The sequence below is a fragment of the Petaurus breviceps genome, unplaced genomic scaffold (assembly GCF_028583685.1).
Source record: "Petaurus breviceps papuanus isolate PSGF00001 unplaced genomic scaffold, PetGlider_PUasm1.0 90667, whole genome shotgun sequence".
NCBI lineage: Eukaryota > Metazoa > Chordata > Mammalia > Diprotodontia > Petauridae > Petaurus > Petaurus breviceps.
This window is the reverse complement of record NW_027187302.1, coordinates 1,514,722-1,525,965: the sequence shown is the minus strand read 5'-3', so window position 1 is coordinate 1,525,965 and position 11,244 is coordinate 1,514,722. Positions and strand designations below refer to the sequence as shown.

The 11,244-nt window shown below is 36.6% G+C and overlaps 1 protein-coding gene across 1 annotated transcript in view; it reads left to right on the top strand.

Moving 5' to 3' along the window:
- The first annotated feature begins 10,032 nt into the window (after positions 1-10,032).
- CEP162 (centrosomal protein 162) overlaps positions 10,033-11,244 on the top strand; it is a 144,169-nt gene continuing 142,957 nt past the window's right edge. The window contains exon 1 of the mRNA XM_069065081.1: positions 10,033-10,154. The gene's annotated coding sequence lies outside the window, so the exon portion shown is untranslated. The remainder of the gene's footprint in view (positions 10,155-11,244) is intronic.

Genomic DNA, 11,244 nt, shown 5'->3' with positions numbered 1-11,244 from the left:
CTTTATACAGCTTGTAGCCAGTGAATCAGTTTTTTATCCTTCAAAAACATCCCAGAATTTTTCAGAGAGAACTCAATGTACATTAAGAAATTGGTTCAGTGAGAGTTGTGAATAAACAAAGAAAGAGATGCCTAGTGTTGAAGGTAAGAAATTTAGGGGAATTTTGGCCCTTTCTAGTCATCTTATCTATCTATGGCCATCTCAGGAAGTGTTGGTATTTTTCTACTCCCTAAACAAAAGATATGTATACCATTGTATATTGTATTTGTATACCATTCTTCTCAAAATACCAACTTTCATTCTGCAGCCAGGACACTTTCAAAAGGAAAAAGCCCAATTGTATATACTGCCATGAAAATGATTCCAGGTGTAACAGACCATTCAAGATTTATATAACTCAACTCTTAATTTATTTCCTTTAATCCTCACAATTTCTCCCAGCTTTGCAATCCCCAGCCACATGTTTCTCAAGAAATACAATGGTGGCACCAAACATCTACATCCAAGGCAGGGAGTGCAGTTTTCTCTGTGCCCAGGATAAAGATTATTTAGTGTTTTTGATAATCCTTTCTCCTTCAATGTTTCCAAAAAGGAAAAGGTCTGTGTTTAATGCCAAACACTGGTCTTTTGCATGGAAACAGTCAATGTGCTGCTAGTTACTAGAAAGCCAGATTTTCTAACTGATGTTAATTTTACTCCTGCAATTTCAGCTCACAGAAAAAACTACCAAAACCTTCAGATGTTCTACAGCTGTCTCATGAATGTGATGCACAGAACAAAAGGGAAGGGGTAAAAAACTAATTAAAGCTGAAATCGATTGTCATCTCAATACATAGACACTTTCATGAATAAGTTCTTGATATAGGAAAATAACTTTGATAGGCAATATTCTCCTCTTATTATGCCCATGTAAGGAAGACTAGTGTATAACATTGGGGGGGGGGGGAGTAGAAGGACTAAAATTTGTATAATACTGAATAGAGACAATTGTCTGATACACAAAATGAAGTTTCTTGAGTTTTGTTTGCTTGATTTTTTCTTTTTTTTTTTTTTTTTTTGCTTTTTAGGAGGGCAATTGGGGTTAAGTGACTTGCCCAAGGTCACACAACTAGTATTTGTGTTAAGTGTCTGAGGCCGGATTTGAACTCAGGTCCTCCTGATTCCAGGGCCAGTGCTCTATTTACTGCACCACCTAGCCACCCCTGTTTGTTTTTTTCAAAAGCATTATTTCCAAACCTTCCCCAAAGTGAGATAGCATGGCATCATGGAAAGAGCCCTAGTTGCTAATATAGTTCTTATACTCATTGTATAACTTTTGGAAAGAAAAAAAAAACATGTCATCTCTCTGGGTCTTAATTCCTCATTTGTAAAATGAGAGGGTTAGCTAACATAGATGAGAAAAGGTGAAAATCATGTTGGAGGAGCTAAGGAAAGACAAATAAATTAATTCACTATAGGTGGACCACTGTTCCAACCTTTCTGGAAAGTAATTTGGGATTATGCAAATAAAGAGATTAACAATGTCTCTACACTTCTAACCCAAAGATCCTACTGTCAGAAATAAACCCCAAGGAGTTCAAAAGTTCCTAAATAAGGGTCCTAAATATGCCAAAATATTCATAGTATATTTGTCTTAGCAAGCAAATTGTTTTACACACACAGCAACTTGTTAACAAAAGTTTTGTGTTGACGAAGAATTGGAAACAATGTAGAGACCCATCAACTGGGGAATGACTGAAGGGATTGTGACATATGAATGGAATGGAATTATTGAGCTGTAAGGAACAATCAATATTGATAATTAAGAGAATCATGGGAAGATATGAACAGATAAAGAATGAAAAAGCAGAACTATAAATACAATAGTATAAATGGAAACAACAACAAAACAAAAGTGAACATTGTTTAATTACTGTGGCCAAGCTTATCCCTGAAGAAGTGATGAAATGTAACTCATTCCTTTCTCTATATTCATGGAGATCTGTAGACATGGAATGTTGCATATACTGTAAGACTTGATTGATATATAGTTTAGTTTTGCTAAAATCAACTTTTTCTTTCTTTTTTTTTATCTTGTTACAAAAATGGTTCACTAGATAAAGGGGAGAAATCTATTCAGAAGTAAAAACCTATGTTTAAAACATATACTAGGGGCAGCTAAGTGGTGTTGTGAATCAGCCCTAGAATCAGGAGGACCTGAGTTCAAATCTGACCTCAGATACTTAACATTTATTAGCCATGTAACCTTGGGCAAGTCACTTAACCTCAATTTCCCTGCCTTCCCCCCTCCAAAAAGCAAAAAAGAAAAAAAAACAAACCATAGTCTATCATATAAATATATATGTATATCTATGTGTATGTACATATATATGCATATACCCTGTCCATTTTCAATAAATCCTCATTCGCTCAGTGTTCTGGGGCCTTACTGTGTTTCTCTTGACAAACACTGTATTTGTAGCTATGAAAACTTCTGCACATGAAAGTTTTGGGAGCACATGTACTCTCCATGAGTTACTACTTACTCTGGTCCACCTGATGATCCCACTTTATTTTCCCATCATATATCTTTATGATGACATTCTTTGAACTGCTTCTCTTATGAAATTCTTGGTTGGGAATATGTAACAGCTTACTCACACCTACCATATACCCTTCCCATTCTCTTACAGTGATCCTCAACTTTAATTCTGTGGGTACTTATAATACCATGAGATGTAGTTGACTTTAAGGGTAAATTGAACACTTACAGACAAATTGCTCCACAAGAAAAAGTCTACTTAAAAGTCAACTACCATATGAAATAGATGTGCCTTGACACTACCAACACTTTTCCTAAGAGGTGTGGGTTAGAATAAAGTGGACTGGAAAGCTAATTTTAAAAGATTGCTTATATGGGAAAACAATACCAAAAGCTTTTCTGCTGAGGAGTCTTCTTTTTTTGCAGAGTGTAGAGTACAAACATCACTTCAAAGTTGTTTTTCCTTCACTGTATCCTCATCCTGAACAATGATGCTACTTATAATCAGTCATCACTTAAAATGTCAAAAGACACGATTTTGCTTAAATTCCCATGATGCTTTAACAGCAATACACTGCACCTTTGGAGGCATAAGCAGAAGCAACTTCTCTTTGTAAAACCTGGGACCACAATTTATTTTTCTGGATCAAAAACATTCATCTGTCAAACTTTTCACAGCTACAGATGCAGTGTCAATGTCAGCGTCGAGCAAAATCAAACATGGCTTATGAACAGGGGTTAAGCAGGAGATAAATCATTTCTCAAGCAAACTAGGCAAAAAAAAAACTTCATGTATCCCCATGCCATGGTTCTTGTCTTTATTTCCACTACAGCTTGCTTACTTTCTTTCTTTTTCTTTTTAATATGATTCCCAGTGTTTCGATGACATGTGTTTTGCCTTATTGTACCATTTGGAATACAGGTGTGCCACTGTGTTTCTGATGGAGTGTTGCTATTCTGGAGAGCTCCATCCAAAACACAATCCCACACATGCAATTCAAACTACTGATGATGAGTCAGGCATCATACTGTCTCTGCCGTCATTAAGTGCTCTCCTATACAAAGCAAAGCTCTTCTATAGTATTTAGCATCAGTAACACACACAGTGGAGAAGCAATCCTCCTGAACTCCAGAAGACCTCTGAGGGGTCTCCTTGAAGCTTGAACAGAAGAGCACTTTAAATTTTAAAAAGAAGTTTTATTTGTATTCTTATGAAGTCATAGCCAAAATTATGAGCCTGTACAGAAATAGTTGCAGGCGAAAAAAGTTTGAAGATGGAGGCTCTAGGTGCAAATCTTGACTCTTCCATTTATTCCCTATAAACTCACGTCACTTAACTTCTCTATGCCTCAGTTTTCTTATCTGAAAAAATGAGAAGGCTAGGTTACAAGACCTTCAGGGTCTCTTCTAGTTCTAAATCTATGGTCCTATTTTTCCTTCATTAAAAAAAAAGTCATGTATTGAACCTGCCACAATGTTAAGAATATTTTTTTTTTTGCCTTTTTGGAGGGTAATTGGGGTTAAGTAACTTGCCCAAGGTTAGACGTCTAGTGTGTGTGTGTGTGTGGGTGGGTGCCTGAGGTCGGAACCGAACTCAGGTCCTCCTGACTCTGGGCTGGAGCTTTACTCACTGCGCCACCTAGCCGCCCCAAGGTTACGAATATCTTGCAATGTTGTTTCAATGATACCCCATGAAAGTGGGAGAACCTTGAGAAAATTCACTATTAGAGAGATTTCCCCCAAAATGTCAGGCACAGCTGTATTATTGATCCAGGCAAAGCAGTCGGCGAAATTCTCATTTCTTTGAAAAAGTTTTGGTTTCTGAAATGATCACTTTCCAAAAGGCTCCAACAACAAAGAGAACTACTAGGTCTTTAGGCTTAATCTAGGTATTATTTTCAAGGTCCACTCTGGAGAGTGGGAGCCTTTGAGGGTGCTGTCTGAACCTCATCTCTGTCAGTGTTTATTTCTTATATTGACAGAGCTAAGCAGTGATTAGTGAAGGAGAGGCTGAGGGAGGGAGAAGCATTGGGCGGGCAGGTGTCATTCTTCCCAGCCCCAGCTTTGCACCCTTGATTAAAAGCCTGAATGTCCAATTTCATGGTGGCAGTTTTGGCACTATGTGGGTGGCTGACAGATCAAATACTCAGCTGCTCCAGCTCCCAAGGCAATGACAGATTGTCTCCCTAACTTCAGAATGCTTAGACGAGAACTTTCTGATCTATTTTTTTCTCTTCTTTTTTAAAGTCTGAATACCAGATGGCTATTCAAAAAGTAGTATCTAATGATACAAGGAATTTATGAAGAGCACATTTATGTCACTCAGCTGTATGTGACCGGGTTGTTCTATTGTGTTCAGTAAGTGTTATGAACCACCAACACAGAGAAGCCTGTGCAGAGAAGAATTACAGAATTAGTTTGAGAATAGCAAGGAACCTTAGAGATTATCTAATCTACCCACCCTGCTCCCCTACACACACACACACACACACACACACACACACATACAAACATACACACGTATTCTATTAGAAGAGGAAATAAAGTTCAGAGAGATGAAAAAAGTGACTTGCCTCCATATTATGTTACTGAATCATCTCATGTAGAGATAGAGACTCGAACTATGATTTTGCCAGTAAAGGGAGGCCCTAGGTGGGAAAACTTCCTTTAGAAATGAAGACAGGTCAGCACTGATGGGATAAATGACTAGAGGGGAGAGGAAGGGGAAAATGTGCCTTGGCTTTCCTCCTGCCTGAGAACCAAACTAAGAGAACAATTTTCACATGTATACAGAGTTTTAAGCTTTACAAGTGTTTTTCTCACAACAAGGAATATTATGATCATTTTTCTGCAGATGAGTAAACTGAGGCTCAGAGTGATTAAACAATTTACCTAGTGTGTTACACTGCTAAGGAGTATCTAAAGAAGAATTAGAACTCCAATGTTCTCACTCCAGGGTTAGGGTATATAATGCTTTACAAAGCACTGCTTCTTATACGAGTACACAAACTCTACAAGTTTGGAAAGTTCTCTCTCTCTCTCTCTCTCTCTCTCTCTCTCTCTCTCTCTCTCTCTCTCTCTCTCTCTCTCTCTCTCTCTCCCTCCCTCCCTCCCTCCCTGGTCTAACTCTAGACCTGCACATTTGCAATACAGAACAGCCTAAAGATAGCTTATGGTTTAGTCAATATAGCATGGGGCTTAGAGTCAGGAAGTCCTCAGTTCAAATCAGACCTCAAACACTAGCTCTGTGATCCTGGACAAGTCATTTAACTTCAGTTCTTTAAATATAAATCAATAGTACCTACCTCACAGAGTTGTTGTGAGGATCAAATAAGATAATATTTGTAAAAGGCATTTAGCACAGTCCCTGACACATCATAGGTGCTTAATAAATGTTTATTCCCTTCCTTCTACACTAATATAAAGTGAGCTTCTTAATTATCAAACTACCATATGTAAGGAGCAAGTTACATTAACATTACCGTTAGATGGTCTATTGAGGTGCAGGGCAGTGCATTTGTTTTCCTGCATCATCCAAAGATGCCTCTATAAAGTATAAAATAATTTTACATTTGAGGTAGTGGTCTTATTTTTAAAGCTTTATTTAGGGATACATAATAATTCTGTATTTGAGTCCTTTTACCCCCAGAGCAGGGATTCTTAAGCTGGGGAACACAGACTCTCAAGGAATTCATGGATAGATTTCTGGGAGTCTATAAACTTAGAAGGGAAAATATACCTTTATTTCATCATAATTTGTTCCTTTTGTAATCCTATGTATTTTTTTTTATTTAAAAACATTATTCTGAGGAGAGGGTCAATAGTCTTTCCCACATGGCCAGAGGGGTTCATGACATGAAAAAAGTTAAGAATTGCTACTCTAGAGAGCATTGTGTCTGGAGTCAGACAGGCCTGGGGCTAAATCCTGCCTCAGACACCTAACAGCTGTGTGACCCTGAGCAAGTTACTTAACCTCTCTGGGACTGTTTCCTTATCTAAACGGAATTAGAATTAATGACCTCTAAATTCCCTTATATCCCTAGATCCTATTGATGATGGTTGTTAACAAATGTATATGGGGACCCCCATTTTCCTGGTTAAAATAGATCCTGGATCACCAGATCTGAATCCTGGAAAATCTAACCAAGGAATTAAAGGAAAATAGCTGTGCTTTGTAACTGCTAGCTCGGTTCCCTAGCCAATGCACCACTCTTGTTTCTTTTCAAGTTTTAATATGTGAAGGAAAAAGCCAAGTTAACTGGTTCTGTTTCAATAGAAATATTTCAAATGTGGACCCTTATTTGTAATTCCAGATCATCTTCATTAAGGTTCTAGGGTAATAAGAACGATTTGTAAGTGACCCATTAATATAAAGTGCTCAGGTTACTAAAGTGCCTATAGGCCTCCTCAGTATGGTGCTTAAAATAAATATACATTCACACACTGTTTATTATACTTTACAAATAATAAAAAATTGAGAGTAGAGAAAATGTTTCTAGTTGCACTGGGAGAATGACCTGAGATGTGGGAAAGTTGTCTATTGCTTATGTTATTTTTTCACCCACTTTTGACTGCTTTGAGGCTACATTTCCCCTGAGTTATGACAGATATTGCCACCCACCTTAGTTCTTCCTGTCTCTGCCCTAACAGAACCTCTTTGTTGTTTTATCTAATCAGATTCAGAGGCCCTGCTATAGTTGGCTGCTTTGGACTGTTCAAGGAGGTTATATTTCTTATTTCCCAGGCTTCAGTAGAACTAAAAATAACCAAGTGAAAATCTGAAATGCAAAACTGCTATTTCTTCCAGTATTATAAGGAAATGTTGTCAGGTTTAACCAAATGATAGCACAAATCTTCTATGCTGTGGTGATTAAAGTCTGTTTTTTATCTGATTCCAATTCAGTAGTGGAGGGCTCCCAGTTTGTTTTATGTCCGGATTTAACAAACTTACTTTTTTCTTAATTGTCCAATGAAAATATTTGTCTTCATACTTACACTTCTCTGAATATCTGAAAATTAGGCCATGGCACTCAGAAGCATATCTGGCCTTCAACTCATGTTCAGTAATAACAACTTCAAAATTATATAAAGTAACTTAAAAATAGAAGCAGCAAACCACGTGTTCAAACCAGATGGTGTTTTTTTTCCATTTACGTAGTAATGGCTATTTACTATAATTGAACCTTATACTTAATTCTTGCACCTTCCAACATTAGCTGTACCCAAAAAGGGAAAGATTGCATGACCCTAATCATCTGTAGGAAAGATTTGCTAATCCAATTAATTTCAATTCACCAAACTCCCAGGGCCAAGCAAGTGTCTGACCCAAAGTGAGAGCTCAGTAAATGCTTGATAATTGATTAATAAGTATGAGGAACTGTGTGAGATGCTGGGGTTACAAAAGCGAAACTGAGACATGAAAGTCATGTTTCTTGCTGCTTTGCCGATGAAACCATCAATTCTAGTTTTCTACAAGCATGTTATGCCAATGAAACATGGCTGACAGAATATCCACCATACGTGAAAAATAAACTGTTCTGACATTAGGCTTTTTAATATTTGTCATTTTTATATTAATTTGATAGATATCAACCAACATGATCACGTGAACATTCAAAGAACAGAAAATAAGAATTAAATAACAAACTGTGAATATCTGTTATTACAGTTTTAGGGGTTTGATGCATATAATATTTTAACACAGTAATTCCAATGTTTTCTTATCTGCATTTTTTTTCTTTCTGAACTCCTTTCTCCTATGTATCTTATAAGCATTCCATTAACACACTTCTATTTTTTTCTTTTTGGGGGGAATCACTGTTTTCACATTTACACACACACACACACACACACACACACACACACACACACCCTGCCCCACCACCTTGTTTCTTCATGGCTTATTTTTAAGATTCATTTTTGAAGGACTAAGTTAGGAAGAAGAAAAAGTTTCAACCAGAAGTCAGCACCATCTACTTTGGCTGAAGCATAAGACTAGAGATTGGATTTCAGTTCTGAACTTGCAAATATGTGAAATTGGAGATTATGAAAATAAATATTTAGCAGTATTCTTGGTTGTCTTTTTTGTAAAGGTTAACAGTTTTTTACTGAGGAGAAAGTAAACAAACACTTATGAATTGAGAACCTTCCTTAAATGACTCTGTCATACCCACAGCGATAATATCCCTTTACATGTCTAGGCAATGAAAAACAGAAAGATAAGATTTTTGCAGCACTGTCCCAAAAACTACTATACAGTAGTTACTGGAAATAGTCTAATTGAGAATTTTTTAAAATGACAATTGGAATATTTTTAATTTAAGACCAGAGGGAATATTCAAATTTTAATTTGGGTTTAATTATGGCTTGTTATGGGATCTTAGAAGAAACGGTTACTTTAGGCTTTCTGTATTTGGCTCCTCAGCTATAAAATGAGGATGAAACTGATTTTTTTCCAGAATAGAATGGGAAATAGGAAGGAGTAAAAGTGAGCAAAGAACTCTGGGAACAAAAAACGTTTTATGAGAGCTAAATGTGATGATCTTAAAATAGCTGTTTTGTTTCTGATGTCATTCAAGTGCCAGGACTGCAATGGGAAGGTTATCATTTGAAAAATCTCTGGTGCTTTCTATAACTCAGAGAGTTATCTGTAGAAATGTTAATGTGGGATCTCTGGTCCTTAAGAGACATTACATTCTCCTGTCTTTACCATTGTAAGTTGTATGTCAAATCAGAGCTGTTTCACTGTGTACCGAAATCTTTTAAATGTTAAAATGCAAGAAATGTATAAAGCATCTCTTTGTTTTGGTGAAAAGTTTCAGTTTAAGCTTCACTCTAAGTCTTGTTTCTGGTTTACAAGTTTACAAATCTTGACCTTTTTTAGTTGTACCATCTGTGTTATTTGTTGCTAAATGAATTCCAAGAATCAGAGGATCAATATTAGAGATGGTGTCTGTACTTCTGTATAATTTCACTGGACAGGAAGAGAGGCAGGAAGGGATATAAAGAGAAGAAATGAGAAGGAGAGGGAGAAAGTATAAGGGAAAGATGAACAGAGGGACAGAGAGTGAGCAGGGGAGAGAAGAAGGTGGGAAAGTGATGGATAGAAACAGAGACAGAGAGGAGGTGTCGTATTAGTGGTGGGGAAAGGGAGGAACAATAAGGGAGGTGAAAAACCATATCTCCTGAGTCTGATATGGACAAGTGATCTGTATAATCACACCTACAAATGAAGAAGTGGAGAGAAGAGGAAAGCAGATGCTCCTCTTAGGTCACATGAACATAGACAATATGACATTTAAAGAAAAACGGTACCATCTGTTTTATTCCTGCCATGCCTAATAGCCAGGGTGCTTATTTCGATTCCAAAAGTTTGTTTTACTGGCAAATGTTTCTAAAACATAAAAGTTTGCTTCAACCCAAGTGGTGAAACAAATGTTCGTTTTGTAGCAGTAAGGATAGCCAAACACTTTTGCAAGCCTGTCCGTGGGTCAGCTGCTGCTCGCAGACTGACTACTGGAAAGCTTTCAAATGTCTGCATAGCTACAGTCCTTATAGAGTAGGCTCTTTTGCATACAATGCTCTCAAAAGAAAGAGACAGACAGACAGACAGACAGACAGAGACAAAGAGAAGGTAAGTCAATGTTGCATAAAAGGAGTAACAGGAGAAAAACTGTATTTCCTAAGTCTGATATTATTATGTTCTTTTCTTTGCAACAAGTGGGACATTTGTATATGGATATTTCCATCCACTTGTCTTTAATGCCTTCCTAAAATATTATAAGGGTTTCCAACGTTTTTTAACCCCTATCCCCCTTGATTTTCAGTATACTTCCCCATATCCCCTTTTCAGTATGAAAGAAAATAAATTTTAGTTTACCGTGTGTATATATGTATGTGTGTGTGTATATATGTAAGAAATAAATAAAATAGTTTAATTTTCCACATAGAAAACATGATTTAGTAGATGGAAAGATTTTTTTTTTACCATCATAAATTGCTAAATGCTTATTGGAACACAGTCAAAGAAATATTCTCTGTACCCCCTTGACAAGTTTATTTTATGCCTTGAGGGTTTCTGTTTGCCAGGTTGGAAACCCCTGCTTTATTAGGAAGAAACAGTGGTAGATCTTGTAAAAGAAAGAAGGCAAAGGGGACTGAAGTAACATATTTGTTATAAAACATATTTGTTATATGTTATTCTAAATATTCCCATTTTTGTTTAAGTATCTTCATTGCTCAAACCTACTTTCTGAAGCATTATAGATTGTTTAAGTCAAAACCCAGTTTGACTACTCATTTACATATTGTGTAACACAATACTTTGGGCTCAAAGACATAAGGTGTTAATGGAGTCTAGAAATCACATGGTGAACTGATAACTTAATTACAAATTTTGTGACTCCCCTTGGAAGTCAATGTGGGTCAATCAGTCAGCAAGCATTTACTAAGTGCCTACTGTTTGCCAAGCACAGTCTCCCTATGTTTGACTCCTTTGAGTCTAATGGCCTTTAAGGGTCCTTATTCCTTTCCTATAGGGAACTAGAATCTCTACATAGAGATTAAACAAGTATGTTTATGAGTTGGGCAAAATTGGAAATTTGGTCCCCTGCTTGTTACTATCCACTAGAGGCTTTGACCTTTCACTTTTATACATGCAACTTGATATCACTATACATATATATATATATATATATATATATATATATATATATATATATATA